This window comes from Prionailurus viverrinus, chromosome D1 (assembly GCF_022837055.1).
Source record: "Prionailurus viverrinus isolate Anna chromosome D1, UM_Priviv_1.0, whole genome shotgun sequence".
Classification (NCBI taxonomy): Eukaryota; Metazoa; Chordata; class Mammalia; order Carnivora; family Felidae; genus Prionailurus; species Prionailurus viverrinus.
The window spans coordinates 89,907,825-89,934,516 of record NC_062570.1 but is presented as its reverse complement, the minus strand read 5'-3'; the positions used below and the strand labels follow the sequence as shown (position 1 = coordinate 89,934,516).

Genomic DNA, 26,692 nt, shown 5'->3' with positions numbered 1-26,692 from the left:
GTAGCTGCGGTTGTGGTTGTGGTTCACATTACAAGGTAGCTGGTGTGGCGGCCAGTCTCCAAGATGGCTCTCAAAGATCCTTGCCTTCTGGTATCCATGCACTTGTACAGTCTCCTCCCCCACAGAATGGCCTTTATGACCAATGGATACTGTAGAGGGGTCGCTGGGGAACCTCCAAGGCTGGGTCACTTGGGTCATAGCAGTTTCTTCCTTGTGTCTTAGATCCCATGCTCTGGGGGAAACCAGCCACCACACTTAAGCAGCCCTGTGGATAGGGCCACATGGGGACGGTCTGAGCTTCCTGCCAACTTGCCAGTCATTGGACTGAACCACCTTGGAAGTGGAACCTTGAGCCCCAGTCAAGCCTTCAGATGAAAGCAGTCTTCGTGAGAAATCCTGAGCTGGAGCTACCCAGCCACTCCCAAATTCCTGATCCGCAGAAGCCATCAGAGATCATAAATGTGTACTGCTGTTTTAAGCTACTAACTTTCAGAGTAATTCACTGTGTAATAATAGGTAACGTGTAGGATTGACTTCACGGTTCTAAAGGATGCTTTAAATGAAGTAATACATGGGAAACACTTAGAATGTTGCCTAGTATGTAGCTAAACATTCAATAAACATAAGTTTGGTTGTTATCATAATTGGTTTTTCTATTATTGTCATCATCACTACCTTTCTTCCAAAGCATCTAAGATTCGGGCCTGTCAAATTTCAAGAAGACTCTTTCAAACTTGAAGAAGAGTTGAAACCATCAAGAGGGTTGAAGAGGAAGAACTAGAAGGACTAAGGAAAAACTTTATTTACAAGAAGTTTACTGCAGGGGCACCTGGGCAGATCAGTCGGTTGGGCGGCCGACTTCGGCTCAGGTCATGATCTCACAGCTTAGAAGTTCGAGCCCTGCGTCAGGCTCTGTGCTGACAGCTCAGAGCCTGGATCCTGCTTTGGATTCTGTGTCTCCCTCTCTCTCTGTCCCTTCCCTGCTCACGCTCTGTCTCTCTCTCAAAAATAAATAAACATTAAAAAAAATTAAAAAACAAACAAAAAGTTTACTGCAAACAAGGAGTACGCAGCAGAGAAGGAGCTTCTCAGGCGGAGAAGTAGCATGAGAAGCTTTACTTCCAGAGTCACCTCTGTGGCTCATGGTTTTTCAGGGGCTCCATATCCCCTGGTCTGCAGTGTTCCTTTGTTTCGTGTGATTTCCATTCCTCTCTCTTGTATGTGAAGAACACAGAAATTCACTTGAGGATACAGCCAAGGAAGAAGGCTTGTTCCACTTCAGACTGTAGTGGGTGGTGGAAACTGCCTATTGAGAGACTATCTGGTGGAAAAAAGCCACTATTTCCTTCCTGAAAAACACCACACACACGCACACACGCACACACACACACACACACACACACACACACACACACACTACCCCTGACATATAATCAGGAGAAGGCCACAGAGTCAAATGACCGAGGGAATAGGCTTGAGGTGGCTCGATACACTTGAGCTCTTAGTCCTACCAGGAGGCTGAGAAAGTCACTTTATCTGAGCCTCAGTTTCCTGTGAAATGGGCATAATAGTTGCACCCAACCTCCTAGAATTGTTGCATAAAGCGAAAGGACCCCCACACATTCCCTTAGTTATCTGACAAACGTTTGCTGAGAATCATCTCTGTGCCAAACACTGCTCTAAGCTCTGGATTGCTGCAGTGGGCAAAACCATGGAGTCCTCATGGAGTCCATAGTCTACGTGGGGAGTTGGACACACATCAAACCGACCAATGAGCGCACAGCATAACGTCTGGTGTCACAAGGGTTATGGGACGCACTTACCAGAGCTCCTGACTCAGAGCTCTGATTTCTTCATCTCTTCTGACTTAGGACCTACATGTGAGGGGGAAGTAATACCAGGAAACGTGAAGGTTAAAGCTTTAGGAATTCGTGGCAGACAACCTCCCAGATGGCCCCCAGTGATGCCACTTCCTCATATTCACACTCTGTGTCATCCCCTCCTTTGGGTGCTGCTGGACTGGTGACTCAATTCTAACAAACAGAACACTGCCACATGTATGGGATGTTACTTCCAAAATTAGGTTACAAGAACACTTGGCGTCCCATCTCCACCCCACCTTCTGTCTCTCTGTCTCTCTCTCTTGCTTGCCAGCTGCCATTTTGTGAACTGCTTTATCGAAAGGCTCAAGCGTCAAGGAACTGTAAAAATGTCCAGGCAACAGCCAGTGAGGAACTAAGGCCCTGAATCTAACAGTCGACAAACAACTAAATCCTGCCAACAATCATATAAGTGCGCATAGAAACAGATCTTGCCCTAGTCCAGCCTTCAGATTAGACCCCAGCTCTGGCTGACAGCTTGACCACCATAAACACTGAGTCAGTGAACACTTAACATCATTGAATCTTACCTGGTCCCCTGAGGAAGGCAGTGTGAGAGAATCATCACTGATCAAGTGTCTGCTTCAGACATTGTACATTTATGATCACATTTATCTTCACAATAATCTCTGAGTAAGATTTTTTAATTTCTTTTAACGTTTATTGATCTTTGAGAGAGACAGAGAGACAGAGTGTGAGGAGGGGAGGAGCAGAGAGAGAGAGGAAGACACAGAATCTCTGAGCTGTCAGCACAGGGCTCGACACAGGGCTCGAACTCACAAACCACGAGATCATGACCTGGGCCCAAGTCAGGCACTCAACTGACTGAGCCACCCTGGCGCCCTAAGGAGTTAGAGATTGTAATCCTCTTTTCACAGATAGGGAATCTGAGTCCCAGAGAATTTAAGAGAGTGGCTCAAAATAACCCAGGGAAAACTGAGGTTCAAAGTCAGATCCTTTTGGTTCCAAAGAATTTCTACAACACCACACCAAACCTTACTGCCTTCTAAAACAAAAAATCCCCAATTCATAAAACCCAGAATGCGTTTGCAGCTTGAAAGATACTGCGCTCACTAGGTAAAGGCACTCAGCACATCCAACAGAACTTGATTTCTTATGTAATACAATTCAGCTCCTAGAAAACTTTTCTGGATGCATCTAATTATTGTAGTTCCCACCACCACCCCTCAAAACAATGCTGAGCAGGAGAGGTCTCCCAGCTAGAAATTAAATCATCCCCGAGCTGCCAAATGTACATACTTTTTTTTTTTTTAAGTTACCAGGCTAATCTACAGAAAAATCCTGCTGGGAACCAACAGAATTCTTGTAATTCATGTTTAATATAGTCCCTAGCTTACAGAAGAGACATCTATTGACATTTCCTAATGAAAATGTTGCACCATCTGAAAAAAGGATGAAATTTTTACCCCTCGTTAAAAAAAAAAAAAAAAAACATGCAGCTTGTTATTTTAATGCCTCAGTTTTACTGCCCCTTGAATGAAGTTGTCTACACCCTTAAAAGGGTGATTTTTCACTCGTGACCAGTCCTGGAACCAAGAAACAATTATAGGAAAACAAATTTAACCTTCAATTTATCATCAGAGCCATGTTGCCAGTTTTCCTAGCAGGCAACATTTTTTTTTTCTTTCTCTGTGGGAAAGGGAGAAAAAGTGGGTTCATTAAACGTGTAAGCCTATCATGCTCACAGCGAGAAGTCTGCTTAGGATTCTCTCTCCCTTCCCCTCTGCCCCTCCCCTGCTCGCTCTCTCTCTCTCTCTCTCTCTCTCTCTCTCTCTCTCTCTCTCTCGAAGTAAAAAAACTTTAAAAAAGCGTAAGCCCACTCTTGGCATATTAATTTGAGGGGAAAAATTCTCATAGAATTATATACATTTACAGCGTCCAGTGTGGTAGCCATCAGCTACATTTGGCTATGTGTAGCTGCACTGCCAACTTGAATGAGGCTATTCTGAGTTATGATCTCCCCAGGTACAAAACGCAAACTAGATCAAAGACAGGACAAAAAGAATGCCAATGATCTCAGTAAGATTTATGTTGATCGTATGTTGAAATATAATATTTAGATATATAGAAGCAAATAAAATAATATTAAAGTTAACTAACTCCACTGGTTTCTTTCTGCTTTTTTTTTTAAATCTTTTTAACGTTTATTTTTGAGAGAGAAAGAGAGAGACAGAGCATGAGCAGGGGAGGGGCAGAGAGAGGTGGAGACACAGAATCCAACGCAGGCTCCAGGCTCTGAGCTGTCAGCACAGAGCCTGATTCAGGGCTCGAACTCACGAACCATGAGTTCATGACCTGAGCTGAAGTCGTAGGCTTAACCGACTGAACCATCCAGGTGCCCCTCTTTATGCTTTCTTAATGTGGTTGCTGGAAAAATGTTAATTTCATATGTGGCTTGGATTTGAGGCTCACAACATACTTCTTTTGAACAGCGCTGATGTAGACAATAGTTTATTTGGTAAATAAACACATGATCTACCGCTGTTCCTTGTGCCACAGTTGAATATAAATCCACTTGAAGATCACTCACTTAGGAAGAACTTTTTTCTTTCCTATTTCTCCAACTGCATGATTCTGCCTCCAGAGCCTGTTGACCTTATATTCTAGACATCCAAGTTAATTGATATAAAAGCGATTTTAATATCATAATGTCAGAATATCAGTAGGACAAATGTACCACAGGGCCAAGAAGGGAGGAGAAGAAATGAATAGAGAAGAGAGAAACCATCTTTTGAAATAACATGAACATTTGACACTTGAATTCTGAAAAGAACCCAACACTGAATAAGATTTCCATTGTCAGTCGGGAAATTTATAAAGTAATTAACTAACAAGGCAAAAGTCACAGGAGATATTCACTCAGTGACAAATGCCAAGAAAATGATTCCAGCATCCCTAGGTTTGATTACCTTCCCCAGGTAACTGACTTTTCTTCACAAACAGGTAAACAGTAGATTTTAATTAGAGTACTCACAAAAAAAAAAACCATCTGGAAGGTAAATAGATTTACGTTTTTAATCGGACATTATTGGAACATTTTCCCACACTGTGAAAACTCTGTTTTAATAATTTAAGTTGTTTTGCTCGGAGTACCTCAGCCTACTTCTTTGAAACACCTCTTCATTTCACGCTAGATTCTTTGGGCTTGATTGACTTTAATGTTTAAAAGCTTAATTCCGAGAGCTGTCTGACTGCCTGATCGGGGGCTGCTGCTGTGTGGGTTTGTAGTTCAACTTGGTTTGGTGGGGGCGGGGGGGGGGGTGCAGAGAAAATGTTTTTTTGGGGTTTCTTTTTTCTTTTTCTTTTTTCTTTTTTTTCTTTTTTTTTTTTTTTTTGCATTCTTCAGTGAATTCTCACACCCAGTGTGGAAGGGAGAGAACAAAAAGCACCAGGAAGGGAAATTTTTTTACAATTTCCAGAACCCTTCAGCATACGTATAATGAAAACACAGTAGAATTGCAGGTTTTGTTGGCTTCTGTCAGGCAGTAACCATACCTCCTTCAATGTAGCTAGTGCTTTCTACCCCATTGTTCAAGCCAGAAATCAACATGGACCCCTTGCATTCCTTCACTCCCCAACATGATCAGTTACCATGATTTGTATATTCTACCTACTGAATGTCTATTGAATGCAATTCACCCCTTCTCCTTCCCTCCTGCCCCTTCCTTACCTGAGACCCCCATGTGTCCCTGTCTGGGTGGCTTCAACTCTCTCCTAACTAAACTTTTCAGATCGTGTCTTGCTCCTTCTCAATCTCCTGGAAACCTCCGTGGCCTCCATTGCCCACAAGACAAGTCCAGACTTAGCTAAGTATATTCTTAATGAGCTGCTGCTGAGGCTGACGGTCACGGGGGCCAGGGGCAGAGAGAAGGGTGAAAGGTGAGACCAGATGAGTAGGCAGGAGACTTTTGGTTATTGTAAGGAGTTTAGTCATTATCCTGTGAGCATTAAGAAGTCACAAATGGTCAATTTTAAGCAGGGACATGGCAGGAACAGATTTGCATAATCTGTTTTGTTAAAAGCAAGGGTTCTTGAATTAAAATAAAAACAACAAGGGTTCTGGAATCAAACTTGAGTTCAAAGTCTGACCATGCCACTTAGCTCTGTGTCCTTGAGCAATTTCTTTAACTTTTCTGAGCTGGTTTCTTCAACCATAAAATGGAGGTTAAGTAGGCACAATTATGATATCTAAATGAAGTAGCACTTAGCATACTATTCAGCTTTTAGTAAGCACCCTACTAATTAGAACTAAATATTACTATTAATAACTCCTAATCTTTCTGTTTTTTTCCAAGAAGCCCTCCATGAGCCCTCAAGACTGAGTTAAGCTTCCTCCCCATGTGCTCTAGTAACACCCTGCATTTATCTCTGTCTGTAGGATTTATGAGTTTGATCATAATTGCCCATTAAGATCGCCTATGGGTTCTTTCCCCCACTAAACCGTAGCTTCCTAAGGTGAGAACTAGGGCTGACATGGTGAGAGTTCCTTCCATATTTGCCAAATAAAAGAATACCTTAGGGGACCTGAGTGACTCAGTCAGTTAAGCATCCAAGTCTTGGTTTAGCCTCAGTTCATGATCTCACGGTTGGTGAGACTGAGCCCCCATTGTGCTCTGCATTGACAACGCAGAGCCTGCTTGGGATTCTCTCTCTCTCTCTCTCTCTCTCTCTCTCTCTCTCTCTCTTCCTATCTCTCTCTCTCTCTCAAAATAAATAAATAAACATAAAAAGGAGAATATCGGGGCGCCTGGGTGGCGCAGTCGGTTAAGCGTCCGACTTCAGCCAGGTCACGATCTCGCGCTCCGTGAGTTCGAGCCCCGCGTCGGGCTCTGGGCTGATGGCTCAGAGCCTGGAGCCTGTTTCCGATTCTGTGTCTCCCTCTCTCTCTGCCCCTCCCCCGTTCATGCTCTGTCTCTCTCTGTCCCAAAAATAAATAAACGTTGAAAAAAAAAATTTAAAAAAAAAAAAAAAAAGGAGAATATCTTAGATTGTTTCATACTTCGATTTGCACGATCACTTCTGTCCCATCTTTATTCCCACTTTGCAGTTAAGGAAACAAAAGCTCACAAAAATCCAGTTTTAAGCCCAAAGTCCTATAGTCAATAAGCATCAGAGCTGCAACTCGTCTCTGGTTCTGTATCTCGCCATGGCCTGGGAGAAGAGAAGCTGGAAATCAGTAACACCCTCGAAAACGACCTTCCAAGAGGAAAATGGGTGTTTTCACAAAGCTTCGTGAAATGGCAAAGTGAAGAATAAAATGTTTCAGCTGGAAAAATACTAGGTAGCCAGAAATCAACCTCAATCTTACCAGAAATAATAATTCCAGGAAATGGAGCCACATACTCAAAAGGGAATATACTCCAGGATACACATAATAAAGTCACCTTGGCAATGCTTGTGCCTTTGTGGCCAAGCCAGGGAGGGATTGAATTTAAAAGAGCATTGCAAGGAGGACATTTGCCCAAGCTAGCCCATCCTAAGAGGTGTGCCAACCCACCCCACAATGTCCAGCTCCCTGCCATATAATTGTAAGCCTGATCACAGCAAAACTCCAGAGTAATTGCGATGAAAATTTCCAAGGGGGAAAGATCAGAAGGTGGTAAAGCTAGAAGCTGTCCACGTAGGCCAGTTGGTTCAAATGTCACAGCATGGTGCCAATGAAGTCAAAGTTGATACTGGTATGGGCCAGTTGGCTTTGCACTGAGGGGGAAAGATGTTCTATGGTCACTGGCTAGAATCTTCATCCTCACTTGCCCTGCCAATGCCAGTAGTTGCGATCAAAAGGGAATCGGGTGAAAGAGTTTAGAGAACTTAATGCCAATCTTGACGACCAGGACTGACATTCAGGTAGCACACATCAATACAGACAGCCATCTGTCAGAACAAAACACCTCTGGACTAGTTGGCAAATAGCACCGAGTCCCCTGAGTGCCTCCCACATCACCCCAGCTGCCCAACTCCTCCCCAAAGCAAGAGTGAGAAGTGCCAGAAAAGGAAGAGAAGCATAGTTTCCATGAGTTTCCAGTATTGGGGGGATGGTCTGATTTTACAGGATTTACCAAACATGTACAAAATGAGGCAATGTTTATAAATTTGAGTATTTTTCTATTTAAGTAACATAACAAATGAGAAAGAAAGTCTCAACATGCATCTTGAATTTTGGTTCCAACATTAGTCTCCCTGGGACTGGAAAAGTTTTTCCATGAGAATAATAACAGCAAATATTTATTAGGAGTTTTATGAGTTGGGATTCCCCAGAGCAGAGCTTGAGACAAGGACTTGGGTGCAGAAAGTTTACTGGGAAGTGATCCCAGGAAGCAGAAGTGAGGGAGGGAATGTAATGGCAACAGCTAGAGAGAAGTCAATGAAAAGGTGCATTTCTTGAGCTGGTAAATGTGGGCAACTGAGGCTCATCCTAACTGTGACCCTCTGGGATCCGCATAGACCACACCTCAAATTATCCCTCTGAATCGGGGAATGAGACATTTACCCACAGATTCCTGTCTCCCATTGGTTGAGAATTAAATCTCTGCATTTCCAGGTTGCCCCACTTTGGAAAAGACCCTGAGGTAGAAAAGCTGAGACACTCAGTGGATGTTTGAGGTGGGACCCGGCCAGGGTTGGGGCGGGGGGAAATCTGCCCCTGTGGCCACAGCCCAAATCCCATGTGGGCCACGTGAAGAGGCTTTCCATATACCAGGTACCTTACATTCAATAGGCAGGTCCTATTATTTTCAGAAGAAGAAACAGACATGGAAAGGTAAAGTATCTTATTAAATGTCGCAGAAATGGCTGAAATTCAAACCTGTGTTATCCAACTTCTGAGTCTAAACTTTTAGCCATAGGAAAAAATTGCTGATAATGAGACTCCAGAAAAGAAAAAAAAAGAGCAACGCTTTGCAGGTGGGGTGGGAGTGAGGGAGAAACAAGAGTAGAGAAGATTTTATGTTTATACACTCCCTTCTTCGTATGGAAATAGAGAAAGATAGCCAATCTGGCTGTAGACTTTAAAAACTCTGAAAAAAATGTCTCCTAATGACTTGACACAGAATTACAGACCAGTCCCTTCCCCCAAACACTCAAATGTACTGTGTATATAAAGGTGCACGTGTTGCCCATTATTCCAATGAAATCCTAATGGGTTTCGAGGCCACTGATGATTCACACCACAGCTCTAGGGAGGCTGTGGACCTGTTTAATGCAATTCTTGACACAGTCTATGATTCTTCTTGGCTTGGATTTTTTTTTAAGAGGTCAAGAGTATTGCTTTCTATGAAAGGAACAAAACAAAAATGTGTTGGATAACATTAAAGACAGATGACATTTAGAGACCTAAGCAGAGCTCTTATGTCCATGTTCAGCTGGTCTACCCATAAAGCGAATGAGAATTACAATTGGGGATGAATTTATGAACAAGCCCCTCATACCAGCAGGAATGCGGGGTAATGTTTTATACGTGATGTGCCAGCCATCTGCAGAGCTAAGCAAACCTGGAGATCAGAGATATTAGGCTCCTGTCAGGTTCCAGGTAAATGATCTCCAGGGAGCTGAGGGGAAGCTTTCTGCACAGATGATAAAGACCACTGAAATGACATGGTTCCTCTCATTAGATCTCTTCCTGCTTTATCTCCTCCGGGTCACGCCCTGCGCTCACTCTCAATTTGATTTCACTGGAAGGTTCTGTAAGTGAATTTGGAGCTTCTGAGTCATGCCTGAGACGCAGCAGGCTGCTCTCATTCTCTGCCCCTGGGCCCTCCTGTCCAACAAGGGTTCTCAAACATGCTGTCTGTCCTCCTTTAAATGAGATGGCGATGGGACGTGTGACCCATTTCTCGTGGGGACTTGGTAAGCCACGATTAGGAAGCCACTACCCATATTTTTCTACTATTGGAAGAAAAAGAAGTAGGAAATGCTTGAAAGTTCTACAATACCCAAAGAGAAAGAAGCTTGCAGGTTGCAGCGGTAGAAAACATGGTGATTGTTTCCTGTTATGTGACGCTATGAAAGCCATCACCCCTAAGGTCAGTCCCAAAGGGAAGTATCATTTGGTGAAGCCCAGGCCAAACAGACAAAACTAATTAACAAGTTTTTAACCAGAGGCTTCCAGAAATTAAAAAGATTCTGATTTGTAACATCTCACATATACCCAACGTGTCTCATAATCTCGTTTCTTTCCTCCCCGTTTTATACACTGCACACTACCTAGCACCCTCTTCCTGAAATTTTCCATAAACATTAATTAGGATCATTCATTCAACACCTATTCACTCCCTTCCCTCCCCCACTGTGGGACAAGGAGACTTCCCACGCCCACTGATGGCCAACTGGCCATATAACTTGCTTTAGCCAATGGAATACTAGCAGATGCAAAAGGAACAGGGGCCTTAAGTGTGCTTGTGGGTGTTGGTTTGACCCCTTTTGCTCCAGTGATCTACCATGACAGCATCGTCCTGGGTATTTTCTGCTCATTCAATATGGGCCCCAGATCAAGCATAAGCCCTGGAACCATGCCCAGGGAGCCCACAGCCTGAAGCACAACTACCCAGCTGAGCCCAGCCACTGTCAGTCTGCTTGTAGACAATGGCAGCCCCATGTGTTGTTAGCCACTGGGGTTTGAGTGGTCTGTCCCTGGCCAGTGTGTCTTTGTCGTTCTCCTCGCTCATTCTTCCCAACTCTAATTCACAAAAGCCCAAAAGAATGGCAGCCCCGCTCTTCAGAAGAGAAGGAAGGGAGAGAAATACAATGAAGCAAAATCAGAATCCTCTCCAAGGCTTGGAGAAAGGAAAAAAGGCTGGAACTCTTCACGTGTTGGTAATTGCTGAATTGTCACACCCATACTAATAGCTACCATTTAGCTGTTCTGCGACAGGCACGGTGTTAAACCCTTTATAAACCTGAACATATTTAATCCACCCAGTGTCCCAAAGAGTCAGAATAAATAGCACCATTTGACAGAAAGAAAACCGAGTCTTACAAGGGGTACCTATCTTGGTACAAGGCGGCAGAGCTGGGATTAAAACTCAGGTTTAGGCAAAGCCCATATTAGTGCACAACCTGGGCAGTGAACCAGTCCCAAAATGAAATACCATTCTTAAATGTAACAAATTGGCAAAGATTAGAAACACTCTAACACTGAGTACTGGCGCCGGTATGAAAGCGGCGTCCCATAAAATACAGGTGAGAATGTAAATTGGCGCTAACCTTCTGGAAAGCAACCTGGCAATATTTATTAAGAAGCTGAACATTCACATACCCTTTGAACCAGTAATCCCACTTCTTTGATTACCTTCTAAGCAACTAATCAAGATGCTGCCAAAGATTCACGTTCAGGGTTGTTTTTCAAGCCATTGCTTAACACAGCGAAAAATTGAAATCAACTAAAATGTAGAATAGTTGCAGAATAGTTAAATAATTGGTATTTGCTACTGGCTAGAAATATACGCGGCTTGTAAAATATGGTTAAAAATCATATTTTGGTGAAATGGAGCAAAGTTGGTGCTCTGGGCTGAATGTTTATATCCCCCACCCAAATCCATATGTGGAAATCCTACCCCCAAGGTGATGGTATTAGGAGGTGGGGGCTATGGGAGGTGGTCGGGTCATGAGGGCAGAGTCCTCATGGAAGGGATTCTTGCCCTTATAAGTGAAACCCGAGAGGGCTCCCTCACCCCTTCCACCGTGTGAGGACACAGCAAAGAGTTGCCATCTATGAATCAGGAACTGGGTGTTCACCAGATCCTGAGTCTTCAGGCAAACTGATCTTAGATTTGCCAGCCTCCAGAGCTTTGAGAAATAAATTTCTGTTGTTTCTGTTCTGTTGAAGTTACCATTCTCAGGTATTTTGTTATAGCAGCCTGAATGGACCATGACAGTTCGCGGTACTGTCTAACCGGGGGGGGGGGGGGGGGGGGGGGGGGGGAGTAGGATATAAAACTGACTATATACTGTGACTCCAGTTTGGAGAAAGAGTAAGATAATAGAGAGTGTGCAGTAATTCTGCATGATGATTATTATTTCCTATGGCATTTTTTTTGCATCTCTAAACATTTTTTATATTTCTCAAATTTTATACAATAAGCGAATATTACTTTTATACCTAGAGAAACATACTTAAACATATATATATATATTATATATAATTTTTTTTTTGAAAAGACAGCAACTATTCTCCCTGTCAAATATACGCCCTATGAGGACAGGATTCATTATCTGTGTTGTTCACTGATGAGTGCCCAGAATAGCGTCTCCTATAGTGTGGCTCCTAAAATATGCTCAGCAAATATCCGCTGAGTGAACCAGAGGTACAGTCTCCAGCACGTGCAAACCCAGCCTGTACGGTGAGGTTTATCCATTGCTGCGTAAACAGCGGTCCTCGAAACAAACGCTTTAAAAGGCTCATACATTCCGAGGCCAGAACTTCATACAGGACACAGCACCTGTCTTGCTACCTGGTGCCTGGGGCCTTACCCAGGAAGACATAACTAGCTGGAGGTGACCTGCAATGCTAAGAGCAGGAATCATCTAGAGGCTTCTTCCCTCACATGCCTGGTGCCTGGGATGGGATGACTCAGAGGCTGGACTCAGCTGGGACTCCCAACAAGCATCTACACACACGCCGTGTCTCCATCCAGCTTGGGCTTCCGCGGTGGGTTTTGCATGAGCAAGAAAGGAACGTTTACTATACTAAGACATTGATGCTTTGGGATTTGCTGCTGCAGCGGAGTCTATCGTATTCTGGATTAATACAATGATTCTCAGATACACGGCTATGTCATGTAATGTGACGTACCTGAATTTATCTTGTCTTCTTGTCTCTGTGAGCCTGGAGGTGAACCTGAGCAGAGCTGCCGCTCAGCGAGGCACGTGAGTTCCACACGACCCAGGCCAGGGTGCCCCCCCCAGCCGTGGCATTTCCACACGTGGCCTTGGACAAGTTATGGAATCTTTCTGAGCCTTGGTTTTCCCATCTGCAAAATAGGAATGATGATGTTTGTCTCGGGATTGTTGTTAAGAGTGAAATAAGATGAAATATCTATTATAAGGGACTTGAAACAGCAAAAGCACTTATTAAATGTTCATTTTTGTGTTCGTTCTGCTGTTATACAGGGTCCACAAATGTCTTTATCTGATGGCTAGGGTGGTGCCAGCTGTGCACAATTAAACAAAAAAAAGTCATCACACTCAGGGAGAATTTAGCACGTTTCATGTGGTTTGGGTTGGGGGGTAAAAGACAAAAGAGGAGACTGAAGCCCTAAAGCCACAGATAAGAAGTAAAAAAAAAACCAAAAAACAAAAAACAAAACAAAACAAAAAAGACACTTCCCCTTTGGATGTATTAAATATCTACTTATTTATATAGCGCCTGGTTCCATATAAGAAGAGAGGAGGCAGACTTCATGCCATCTCATAATTTGGAAACAAAAACAGACGTTAAAACCAAAATGGGGATATAAAACAGAAGCCGAAAGTATCTCCAAAAAATCTTACCAGGGAAGCCTCACTGCAGACTTTGGCTGAGTGCTAAGCTCTCGAGCAGATTGCACAGAAAGGCCTCTTGCCATTGTACGATCCAGGCTCTCGGCCACCCGGTCACACCACTCCCAAGGTGTGCTCCCAAGGGAAGGGCTGTGAGGTAAGCTGCTGGCAAAGGTGACTTCATTTAAGATGGCGCTGGGTATGTGCCTAGCACGGTGACATGTGGCTGAGTCACCCAGAGGTACAAGGCGCGGCTTCCAGGCCCCATGGGAAGAAAGAGAAGCACCCAATTTTTGTGTTCATCGCCAGTGCTCACATTCAGAGGAATGTCTAAAAAAAAAAATCTCTCTGGCTTGCACTTTTTAGGCCATTTAATTTTTTATTGTTGAGCATGAACAATGAAACAGAGCAGTTTCCTGTTTCTTGGCCCCAACCTCCCACTGCTGAGGAATTTGGGTTTAAATTGCCGGAGAGGAACATTTACATTCTATAAATTAGCTTCACTAAAGATGCTTAAGCGTTTATGAAAACATTCCCATTTTATACTCAGCTTTATAAAATCTTTAAGAAAAAAAAAAAAATCCCAAACTGCCATGTGAAGCTAAGCCTGGCAGAGAGAGCAATCTGCTCAGTGCAAATATGCCAGCAGCTTTACAAATGAGTAATGTGGAATCAGGATTAAGAGCCTGCAGATCATTTATCAGTGACAAAGATTCTTAGCCTCTGTACTCCAGGCCATGGAGACTCTCACAGGCTAAATCCTACACCTCAGAAGCAATATACAGTATTAACTCATTTATACCCACACTAATGCTGGTGGCAGGGAATGCCACTGTGCTCTGCCTCAGGTGCCCAGACAGGTATTTGCATGTAAATGCCATGGCTTTTTGCATGTAAAAGCATGGCTTCTGGGGAGACCTGGACTTAAATCCCGGTTTAGCTACTGACCAGGTAGTGACCTTGGAACTAACCACTCAGAGACTCAGTTTCCTCCTCTGGAAACCGGGGACAATAATGACACACAAGTACTCATATGGGCTAGTTCGCCTGATTATCTTCACTTCTGGACAAACGGAAGAAAGGCAACAAAACTACAGACAAGTTTCATCCTACATACAATGAAATAAACGTGTTTAGATGCATATTCCCCACCATCGTGGAAAAGAGTATGTGCCAAAGAAAATCTCTCATTCGATTACTTCTATACTCCCTCTTCCATATTTTTCTGGCTACACCTGGGCCTTCTACGGCTCTAGGGAAAAGAGGTCATGGCCAAAAGCAAAGAGAGACTGAAGAAATTAAATCTGGCTTGTGATTCCAAGGGTGTTGGTTTAGGAATAATTTTAATTCTTTGGGCGCCTGGGTGGCTCAGTCGGTCTGACTTTGGCTCATGTCATGATCTCGTGGTTTGTCAGTTCAAGCCCTGTGTCGGGCTCTGTGCTGACAGCTCGGAGCCTGGATCCTGCTTCAGATTCTGTGTCTCCATCTCTCTCTACCCTTCCCCTGCTCATGCTCTCTCTCTCTCTCTCTCTCTCTCTCTCTCTCTCTGTCTCAAAAATAAATAAACATTAAGAAAAAAATTTTTAAAAAGAACAATAATTTTAACTCTTTACTTCATAGACATTTCCCCTTAAGGGAAGTCTGTGACTCCCCCATTCTGCAGCCCATGAACCCTGAAACACACAGTTCTCATTACCCTCTTCACCTCGGGGCAGCAGGCCCAGGGGAGCAAACACTGGCGCTGTCTGGTTGCTAGGCCACAGATGCTAGCGGTCTAACTTCTTTGGACATCAGATACCAGACCCCTAATAAAGACAGGCTTAGAGCTGCCATGGAAGTTCTTGTGCACTAAAACTTATTAAAGCATCCTGAGTGTTTCCAGTGTTTTCCACCTGATTTACATCTTTTCTATCCATCAAATGTGGGTGATCACCCCAATGGGTAAAAATCATGTCTGAAGCTACATCCTGAGCAGCACTTAAAGGTTACCATTTCCAAGGATGAATAATACCTTATTTACTAATCCTTACTGCCAACCACATGCTATCACTATTTGCACAGTTTTGTCTTTCATATGACACATTTATTCTCACTGCACATCATCACGGTCTCAATGGACAATGGCTTAGCAAAGAGGCACTGCTTGCTTAGGGATGTGCTACACCAGCATTTCTAATAGAACTTTCTGGGGTGATTTAAGTTGTTTCTACCTGTGTTGTCCCACTAGCCATACTTGGCAATAGCATTTGACATGTGACTGGTACAACCGAGAAACTGAATTTTAAATTATACTTAATTTCAAGTAATTTACATTTGGGTGTCATTGTCTCGCGTGGCTATTTGCCAACATATTAGACTGCACACTGCTAGATGCTACCCACTTAGGACCTGGGCGAGACCAATGCTGTCCAATGGAAATATAATGTGAGCCACAGATGTAATTAAAATTTTTCTAGTAGCCACACTTAAAAAAAAAGGAAAAAAAGAAATAAAATTAATTTAAATGATATACTTTATAATTGCCAACTACAAAATACTATCATTTCAATATGTAATCAACAAAATATTAATGACATATTTTACTTTTTTTCATACTAAGTCTCCAAAATTTGGTGTACATTTTATAATTACAGTATATCTCAGTTCAGACTAGCCACATTTCAAGTGTTCAACAGCTACATGTGGCTAGTGGCTACCATACTGGGGAACGTAAGGCAGATATTAGCTACCCCGGGCTTACTTTTCCATCTGTAACATGGGTATGTTTACAGCAACTGTCATCTAAAACACTCTGGTATTTAACTAGGGATGCTAAAGAATTTTTAACACAGGGTGTCAAACACAAAGCCAAACTCACTACATCTATTTTTACCAAAGTATACACAGCTATGCAAAATACTGGGTGTTTCCTTTCTAGCCATATTTCTTATTCTTTTGCTTTGAATGAAATTAATTAGCTAATTTCACTAACACGTCAATATTTACCGCTAATTATACAAGAACAGTTCTACAACTTGAAGAAATGCAATGTGGTTGTGTATCAAAACTTTTAAGCTCAGTGCCTGGTAATTTCCATATCAATAATTTCCATTAGTGTAATGGGACACAATAGAAGTCTGCTCCTGGAATGAAAATGTGTAATGAGAAAAGCAATCAGAGAGAATCGCTTGGCAGCCAAGTAGATAACCAATAAGCCAGTGGCCTGATCAATGGGTACTAGGTACATTAAAGGCAGAAGATGATTCAGAAGTGTCCATTAGCAGAAATTTTAACAAATAAATTACATAAAAATAATCAATACAGCTAGCTGACAATGTAACCTGTAACAGTAGATTCAGAAGCAATTTCAAAGATCTGCATTGCTCACACTTAAATGCCTTTTCAAGTTTAACATTGCAAACTACACCTCCTCCCCCCTCTTAAAGCCCCATCTTTAATGCTTTTTCTGAACTAGCTTGTTGGTTCAACCTTACCATGCACTCATGAAAAATGGATAGAGGCGGTCATGTGGGTTTTCTGTCTCTTCGGGACACACCTTGCTGGAACAGGCTGAATATTTGTTAATGGCTTTGAAGGCAAGAGCTTTGACAGTAGAGCATTTGCTTTGCTTTGGAAGACAGAGGGAGGTAGCATGGGGGTGGGCGGGGCAGGGGGAGGGGAGGGGAACGGTCCTAAAGGCTGGATGGCTGCCTTTCAAACTTAGACAGGAAAATGTTTTGTAATGATTGTCCACAGGGTCAGCCTGGCTCTGGACTGGAGAAGGGGAAGCAGAATACAATTCCTGTGGCCTTGGACTCTGCCAGACTAATCAGAATCATTCCTTCCACTTTACAACAGTTCACGGAGTTTGATTTTGTTCATCCAATAAGTGTTTACGTGCTACAAACTTAGCAGACTGGGAGAAGACAGGATAATGATACCACTATTATGTATTATTTAGCTGGTATTAAGCTTTCGTTTGCTTCTCTGGCAGAAGCAAGATTTTGCTTTGCTTAGGAAAGCAAGCACGACCGGGCTACAAGTCATACTTGTGAAAGGCTTGCCCTGCCTTCAAGGGGTTTGATGCCAGGGTATAGGCGGGGAACCCGGGAGCCACTCCTGTCTTTCCTCTCTTTAACTTTCACGGTATGTTAGAAGGAAGCAGGGGCGCCTGGGTGGCTCAGTCAGTTGAGCCACCGACTTTGGCTCAGGTCATGATCTCACAGTTTGTGGGTTCAAGCCCCGCATCAGGCTCTGTGCTGACAGCTTAGAGCCTGGAGCCTGCTTCGAATTCTGTGTCTCCCTCTCTCTGCTCCTCCCCCACTCATGTTCTCTCTCACGCGCCTTCAAAAATAAATAAAAACATTTAAAATTTTTTTTAAAAAAAGGAAGCAGAAGGCTACCATTTACTGAACACCTGCTATGCATCAGTCACAATGCTAAGCACATGTAGGTGATATCTAATTTCACTGGCTCTTCCCCCCACAAAAGTATTGCTAGTAATGGGAAAAATACATTATTTTGAACATCGAATGGAGAAACCCTCTGCCCATCCCAGTAGCAAAATCCCAAGATTCCAGGAGACAATATCAGCAGGGTCCTTTGATATTTTTTATTTGTAATAAGGAAGTTAATCTAGCTGTTGTGAAGTAGGGCTGTTACCTGTCCCTCTTTAATGCCAAGGCAATGGTATTGGTGTTACTGGGGGCCCTGGCCACTTAAAATTTAAGCCACTTAAAATGAGATCAGAAAAAGCTAGAAACATCATCCTTTCAAAGCAGCAAATAGTATTAGGTCTCAAGTGGCACAATTTGAATACTTCTTTGGGGTAATTTCTGGAAAAGGGAAAGAGCCCCGTTAATTATGCATGTAAAAGTAAGCAATGCATCCATTGTTTTTAAGGGAAATTAGAAATAACCATTGATATTAAAGTGATGTTAAAGAATAATAATTTTAAAGGCAAAATCATAATTCATAGCGATATAAAATGAACACGTCAAAGATTTCACTTCATTCATTCATTCATTCATTCAGGTACCAGTAAGATGATAAAACAGGTTGAAAGGAGGTTTCAAAAAGCAGGTACTTACACAGGCTGATACAAATGTGCTTAGTAGATGCAAAACTGGCTGGAGGGAGGGTGGTAGGGACAGTTTTCAAAATTCAATTGCGTGTTGTGGTAGGCAGAATCCTGAGACGCCTGCTCCCTGGTGCACATATCCTGTACAATCCCCTCCCCGTGAGGATGGGCGGGACTGTGGCTTTGATGGATTTCTCCCCCTGATTAGGTTACAGCAGGTAACAAGGGTGAAGGGATTTTGCAGATGTAATTAGATCTTTGAGACTTTGAATTAATCAAAAAAACAGATTATCCCTGAGTGAGGCTGACCTAATTAATCGAACTCTTAGAGACTACTGGACCCTTCTTGAAGGAGGAGAGTTGAAGTATGAGAGATTCTGCTGGCCTTTGAGAAGCAAACCGCGAGTTGTGGAGAAGGCCACAAGGTAGGGAATGGCAAGGGGCCTCTAGAACCTGGGAAGTGACAGCCAGCAAGAAAGCAGGCTTCCCTAACTGCACGATGAATTCTGCCAACCACCAGTGATCTTGGACAAGAAACCTGAACCACAGATAAGACCAGGCCAACACCTTGATGTCAGTCTGCAGAAACCCTGGGCAGAAGCCCCAGCTAAACTGTGCCTGGGCTCCTGACCCACAGAAAACCCAAGATGAAACATGAATCTTACAGGAAGCTGTTCAACTTGTGGTAGTTTGTTAAACAGCAAAAGTAAACTCATACACGTCAACAGAAAAGAAGTCTTCGTATTGCTATGGGTAAGCTACAACTTCCAAAGCTGTAAACAGCTCAAGGCAATCAGAGGGGCAGAGGCCCCAGAATCAATCTGGAAGACAACACCTAGGTTTTCATTGGATGCGTTCAGTAATCCATGCGGTTCTTCCGATGAGAAATATCTCATTTGGTAAAGCGCCTGTTTCATAGACAAGACTGCTTGATTTTTTTTTTTTTAATTTGAAGAAAACTATTTTTGTTTTTCTCTGGAGTGGATTTAGACTCCACTTTAATTTGTTTTTCTGAGCATGTGAGGGGGTGAGGGGTAGCTAGCCACCAGGAGCAACAGAGTGCAAACCAAAAAAGCCTTCAGAAAGCACCAGCAGGTCTGAGTACCTCACACCAGTCACTGTTGAGAAAATGGAACTGGGCAAAATCCAACCTGGACCGTGAGGCTGATGTTCCACGCGCAGTGAAAGCTGAGGCTGACTTCATCCACTGATCCATTATTCAAATAAATAAATAAACAAATAAATAAATAGCCAAACAAATCCAGTGCCCCACCTGGTTCTAGACAGGGAGACAGTGACCCACGGACACATGCTCCACAACCTCACAGAGTTTACATTCTAAAGGACCCCAAATAACCCAGATTTGGAGATCTACACGGAAAAGTACCAGATCTGGAGAACTCTAGGGATATTTGACCACAGCATTTAGCCGTGAAGACTTTCTGGAGGGTAAAGGTTGAGACCATATCCCTGTGGGTAGAGTTTCAGAGACAATTCAGTTGCTAATCATCCTAGGAAGAGGCATAGAGATCCAGGCATAGAGAAGGAGGGCGACGTCTCCAGGCACCTCACCTAGTGCGCAGGTGCCAGACCCCTAAGGAAATACACATTTGACCCCTGGTGTTGGGTTCAGCCTCAGTGGCCACATGGAGGCTACCCTGCACCCCTGGACAAATAAACACAGAAAATATAAGGTAATGCAATATGTTCTATTGTGTTGCTCTGTTTAACTCTGTAGTTAGTAATGATAATTACAGCTTACACGTGGAAGCGCTTTGCATATAGTAACTTACTTGATGTTCCTAACAACCCATCGAGGTGGGTGTTACTATTACTCCGGTGCTATAGATGAGGAAGCTGACGCAGAGAAAGGTTCAGTGACTTCTGCGCAGTCGCACAGCTGGTGAGTGCCAGAGCTGGGACTCCAGCCCAGACAGTCTGGCACCAGAGTCCCAGCTCTTCACCTTCACAGGGAGCGTCTTTGTAATAAGGGTTCCCTTGGGCACGGGCAGGAACCACCGCCGGGAGTAGTTCTGAAGCATACTCTGCCTTGCAATTTACCTCCATCGCCCCAAAGCTCCATTTCCTCAGGAGCAGGAGTCTGTCTTCAGCTGGACGACAGGAAATTAAGGGATTTTTATCTTCTCCTCCGGCCACAGTGTGGGGGCGTGCTGATTGTACATCAGGTAAAACCAAGAGTTATTTTACCTTCCTCTCAAATCTGTCATCTACTTAAGAAATGCTTTTTTTCCTCATCTCTGCGCCTCGGCTTTCCTGCTGGAGATGCAGTTTCTCCTCTGGGTGTCCCGTCTAAAATACATACTGGTCTTCTCCCGACAAGGATTCAACCCCGGCCCGAGCTCTGGGACGGTGATCCCCTGCAGCTGTCCACGAACACTAACTAATACAAAGGATGACTGAGGGTTTCAAGTTTCCTGTTTACAGCCACCAGCCAATGGGGATCTTTCTGGGAGACACTGAGACTGGCAACAAATTAACAAGGGTTCGGTTATTTTACAGGGGAGAACAATGGTTCCTCTGACCACTTTTGATTCATTCCATCTCTGGTTTCCATGGAGCATCATAAAAGGATCTATGTGTGCGTCAGGACAGCGGACGGACGGAAGCGGCCCGGGGCAAACAGGAGAGGAAGCTTCTGCTTCATGCGTCTCCATCCGAAAGTGAGTTTTCCCCAGCACTGGGTATTCAGTTCCTGAGTTCCGGAATTGGCGGGCTGCTCTGCCTGGGGAAATGACAATGACCGGGCGGGGTAACACAGCCCCCATTCCCGTGGTTGCTTTCTTCCCTTCTCAGAAGACCTTTGCCCCTGAGCTGCGGTCCCTTTACAGGTTTATGCTTGCTGCCGTCTTTCCCCTTTATAGCCACTTGCTGGAAAATCTATGTGGGAAATCAGAGGTGCCTGCTGAACCGCCTCTGGCGGGGGAAACCAGTTGAAGAATTTTCAGAGGCTGACTCTGGAACGTCGGGGTACTACCACGCTTTGGCTGCCCAGAACGCCTTCCTGCTTCTTTTCACAGCTCCACGCCCCTTCTCAGTCATGTGATTTTAGAAGGCTTAGGCCCTTGGCTCAGGAGCAGAGCATGTGATTTAGGATCAGCCAATCACTGCATTGCATTCTCTTGGCCGCCAATGATTGGTTCACTGATAACCATGTGACTTAATTAGAGCCATTTAGAGAGGCAGTAAGACTTTCGGTGGGAATTCTAGGAAGGAGATTCTCGCTCAATTCTTGCTGAACTTGAATGAGGTGTGAAGTTGGAGACCTGGTAACCATTACAGATAATCGGGGAGCTGTGGTCTTTGAATATGATCAAGTCAGGAAGAGAGAGAGAGACGCTGACTCTTGAGAACAGTACCTGAGCCCCTGAATCAGCCTATGTCTGAGCAAGTCCTGTTTCCGGACACTTGGCTACGTGATTCAATACCATTTCCTTCGGGCTTACACTGTCTCGGGTTGCATTTTGTGTCTTGCAACTGAAAGAGTTGCCTGTTTCCCTGTAGGGATAGTTGAAGGAAGCTCCGAGATTAAGAGCTGCTTCAGCCAGGAAAGCAGTCCTCGCCTGAGGCTATTTGTCCCTTTACATTTATCATGAGAAAGCAAAATCTGCAAAATATGCTTTTAGAGGCATTAGCCTTCCTATTTCCTTCCATCTAAAACTGTTATTTTGGGGGGAGGGGGCGGAAATCTGTCCAGTTTATTCATCAGGTTATTGGTGGGCTTCCCTTAAAGTGAACAGACATGGGTTGAAATCCTCAATAAAACTCTAGCATGTCTTTTTTTGGTCACCATGCCTTTTAAATGCTTATGTTATCTCAATTACACCATCTTTTTAGCTAAGAGATGGCGTATGAAGACATTTGGCAGGGGACCCAGAATCACCTGAATCCCACCTTGGCCTTCCGACCCCGTTTCTCCACAGTGCCCCAGGGGAGCAGTAAGTAAATTATTTTTAGAGAGAGCTTTGATCCAAAACCTTAATGGAAATTCAAGTAAGTAAGGTTGGAGCTCATGTTCTTTCTCTTTATTGTTCAGTTCCAATTCTCAGATATAACCAGTCCATTGACCTAGACCTTTCCTTTTCTGGGAGAACTAAGCCTGAAAACCTAGTTATGTTTAGGTTTGCAGACATGCAATCAGCGTAAGACACTCCATCTTGGGTCCAACCTTGGCCAAGCCGAGAGCTCTGAACATGCTTCTGATGAGAAGATGAACGTGTCCAAGGAAAGAGGAAGTGAAGGGGTGGGGAGAGGGGCATCTAGGGTTGCCCTGCCATTCTGGCCACAAGGAAGGCAAAGAAAAAAACCTATTCCTCTATTACATGTGCTATAACCTTATTTCTGTGGAAATGTCCACCTTTGGAGAATGTGAGCCAATACATGTCTTGGAACTAATCTGACCCATACTCCCTCAGAGCAGAACAAAGCAGGAGGTAAAAAGAGAATTTCTGAAAGCTTGTTCTTAATAGTTACCGTTATCATATTAGGATAATGCTGGCTATGATAACAAATCATCTCTAGAATTCCAACAGCCTCACACAAGTGTACTTTTAAAAAATTTTTTATTTTTTAACATTTGTGGTTTTTTGAGAGAGAGAGAGAGAGAGTAGGGGGGGGGGGGGAAGGGCAGAGAGAGACAGAGAGAGAGAATCCCAAGCAGGCTCGGAGCCGTCAGTGCAGAGCCCAGCACAGGGGCTCCATCCTACAAACTGTAAGATCATGATCTGAGCCGAAATCAAGAGTCAGACGCTTGACTGAGCCATCCAGTCGCCCCAAGTTCCTTCAGTCTTAAGGCTTTCCTTGAAGGCTAACCACTTCAAGGTTATGGTTTTCGACTTTAAGTGCAGTTTGTCGTTACCCGAAGAGCTTTGACAATACTAATAGGTGGGCCCCACCCCCGGAGATTCCTATTTCACTGCTTTGAGCAGCAGCTTGGGCACCAGTAAGTTTAAGATTCCCCCAGAGGAGTACAAAGTGCAATCAGTATTTCACTAGGGCATTGCCAGAGGGCCATTGTTTCAATGTGTGGTCCTCAGACCAGCAGCAACAGCATTTGGGAACTTATACAACTTGCAAATTCTCAGATCTCAACCAGATTTGTGGAATAAGAACTCCAGGGTGAGACCCAGCAATCTGTGCTTTAATAGCCTTCCAATTGATTCTGATGCATATTCAAGTTTGAGAATCAGTGCCCTAGTTGTCTGCATCAAAGAGCCTCAAAGTTCTCTGCATCCAGGTGGAAGAGGAGAGAGGGAGTTTGAAGGAGCACGCATGCTGCTTAACTACCTTGGACTGGCCGTGACCTCACAGTCTCTTGGCGATATCTAGTCCCATGGGTCCAGCTAGAGGTAGAGAGGACGGGGAAATGGGATCCGGGCTGGGCAGTCTGTTCCTGCCATAATCATACATTCTTGAGTTGTCTATACTGACCCTGAATTCCACACTGATTCAGGGTGGAAGAAAAATGAAAGGCAATTCCAAGTTCTACGTGTAACATAAATGCTCAAGTCTCCTAAGACTAAACAAAAACCCAGAAAATGATATGCAAATTATTTATTTTGATATAGGATAGTAGGGGTTCATTTGGACAGAAAAATTAACACAAAAAACTTTCACAAATTCATAAGCAATATATCCCATCTTAAAATAGCAATTCTTCATTAAAGTGATAAAATCTCTTGAGTTCTCATTCCAATTAGATCTCTCTGTGATACATCGTGTGTCCATTCACTTCCCCCAACAGCTCAACAGCAACTCTGAGGCAGAGATAGACAGAAGACTGGATCTGTAGGCACAAGATCCTTTCAGAAGCCAATCCAGAAGGAATCTCCCCACCCAAGACTCCACTATGCTGCAATGGAGAGAAGAAAGACATTGAAGTCAGGCAGTTGGTGATTCGGTATCCTGGCTTTGCCATTTCCTTCCTATGTAACCTTGGGTGAGATGCTTAACGTCTCTGAGCCTCAGGTTCCTCTTCTGTGAAAGAGATAAAAAGTCCTCATTTGTAGAACTCTGGGGACAACTACAGGAAAAAACATAGGTAAAGAGGCCTAATATATCTTAGGTCTTCTAATCCCTAAATTCTCTCCAAACATTCAGGATGGGAATAGACCAATAGAACACACGCAGATGACATAGGCCACATTGTGGTCTCCATTCCAGGAGAATGCCATCTGGTTGAGTTTCGGCTGCCTTATGATGACAAAAAGAATTCAGGCCATTGTTGTCTCCAACAGGACACATACAGGAGAAGCACTAAAGATGCTTTGAGATTGTCTGAGGGTGGCTAGATACAACCTATTCTTATTAAAGCTATTTATAGTGAGAAGCCTTTCAGGTCAGGCCTGCCTTTCCAGTCCGCCTCATTGGCAAGGTGATGGGCTCTGGGCTCTGTTTGTTATATGTTGCTCGTGGTTTCTATTGGTTCTGGCTTTGGTGGTTTGTTTCATTCACACTAGATGCCAAGGGGACCATATGGCCCAGTGAGCTAAGGAACAGCCTGGATATCCGGGGACTTTGTGCTGTCTGTGACACTTCAGAAAGTGACTCAGTTAGCCAGTGGTAACAGAAAAAAGAGAACCCGTGACTATTTCATCCATTTGAGCACAGAGACAACTCTAGCCATTTGAATGCTTAACGTATCCACCAACCCCTTGAAGGCTAAAGTCTAATTTGGGCTCCATGATTCTAGAGGTCGAGGAGCCAGGGAGGGGCTGGAGGGGGGTGACACCAGGCAACTACTGGCACTTACAATGTTGTGCATCCAAAATAAAATAGATAGTTCCTAGATGTTTTTAATATCCAGATCTCAGAGTCAGTTCAGAGCTCATAACAATACAATGACAACTGGAATAAAACCGTATGTGGACAGTGCCTTCCAATGTACAGAACATTTTTATACAGCGTCGGGAAGTCGATCCTTACCATTTCTTGGGAGCACATAAGTTATCACACTTATTTGTCTTGGTCAGAGATCCTTTGGTGGCATGGAATATTTACCCACTACAAGCTACCAATTGCATGTGTGATAGTCAGACTTCAGCACTCTCTAAGTAACGCAGCCCTGCATCAAAGTGGCATTTTTCTCCCCAGTCTCGCCCGGAGCTAAAGCTGGGCAGTCGATTCTTGCTGCCAAGTTTACAACATGGTTGGGATGGTGAGAGCCCTACGGAATTCATGTGAAAGGTAATCCACATTCTCCCTCGTGCAGCTGCTCTTAAATTTACAAGGACATGTCCCTACATGGAGTCTCTGGATATTATACTAAGATTGTCACATGTCATTAACACTGTTCAACGCTGCAACTCAGCCGATTGGAAAACCTGATTCAATTGCAAATTTGTTTTTGGCAACTGCATAGCATCTTCCCAAAATATATTAGAGTTGCCATTGACAGATGGTTTGAGATGGGCCAAGGGAGGCTGTTGACAGATATCCTGAGATGGATCTTATTACACTGACATATCTAAAGAATACCCCATGGGAAATGCCTTCACAGACCTGGAGGCTGGCAGAACAAGATGGCAGCCCTTCAAGAGAATTGCCAATAAAAAGACTGAAAATGGGCACAGCCTTCTGGAGGTAATCTGGCAGTATGTATGGAATCTTAAAACATTTATACCCCTTGACCCTGTATTTGTCTTTTCAAGTTGAAAGTGCAGCTCAGACATGCATGCAAAGATTTGTGTGTAGAGATTTTCACTGCGGCATTAACCATAGAATAATGAAGAGCTGCAAATCACCTGAAGTCCCACAACGGGGGGGCAGTTTGAACACACCAGTTATATTTATATCCGCGCTTACTGTGATAAAAAAGAAGGCAGGTAAAGAGCTGTCTGTGGAGGGTGATCTAAATTTTGCAAAAGGAAAAAAAGGACTGGAATTTTTTTTCTTTTTATTTATCAATAATCACTTTATTATTTTTTAAGCATATGGCACTTTTTTTTTGAAGTTTTTATTTAATATTCTAGTTAGGTAACATACGGTGAAATGTTGGTCTCAGGAGTAGAATTCAGTGATTCATCACTTACGTACAACACCCCGGGCTTATCACAAGTGCCCTCCTTTATACCCATCACCCATCTTGCCCACCCCCCACCCACCTCCCTCCTTCAACCCTCAGTTTCTTCTCTGTACTTAAGAGTCTGTTACCTGGTTTGTCTCTCTTTTTCTCCCTCCCATATGGTCATATGTTTTTGTTTCTTAAATTCCACATATGAGTGAAATCATAGGATATTTG

At 43.6% G+C, this 26,692-nt stretch overlaps 1 protein-coding gene and 1 long non-coding RNA gene across 3 annotated transcripts in view; one reads left to right on the top strand and one right to left on the bottom strand.

Annotated features, from left to right (window-relative positions):
* Positions 1-20,376, bottom strand: part of LDLRAD3 (low density lipoprotein receptor class A domain containing 3) — a 281,064-nt gene extending 260,688 nt beyond the window's left edge. Inside the window, exons 1-2 of the mRNA XM_047879087.1 lie at positions 20,229-20,376; positions 12,691-12,868 (exon numbers count right to left, since the gene is read on the bottom strand). The gene's annotated coding sequence lies outside the window, so the exon portion shown is untranslated. The remainder of the gene's footprint in view (positions 1-12,690; positions 12,869-20,228) is intronic.
* LOC125177062 (uncharacterized) lies at positions 20,358-26,451 on the top strand. Of its 2 annotated transcripts, XR_007156502.1 has the most exons (4): positions 20,358-20,621; positions 20,956-21,116; positions 22,291-22,391; positions 24,197-26,451. It is a non-coding gene; the product is annotated as an uncharacterized LOC125177062 (long non-coding RNA). The 2 variants fall into 2 exon arrangements; XR_007156501.1 differs by lacking the exon at positions 20,358-20,621 and having other exon boundaries at positions 20,913-21,116.
* Positions 26,452-26,692: the final 241 nt, after the last annotated feature.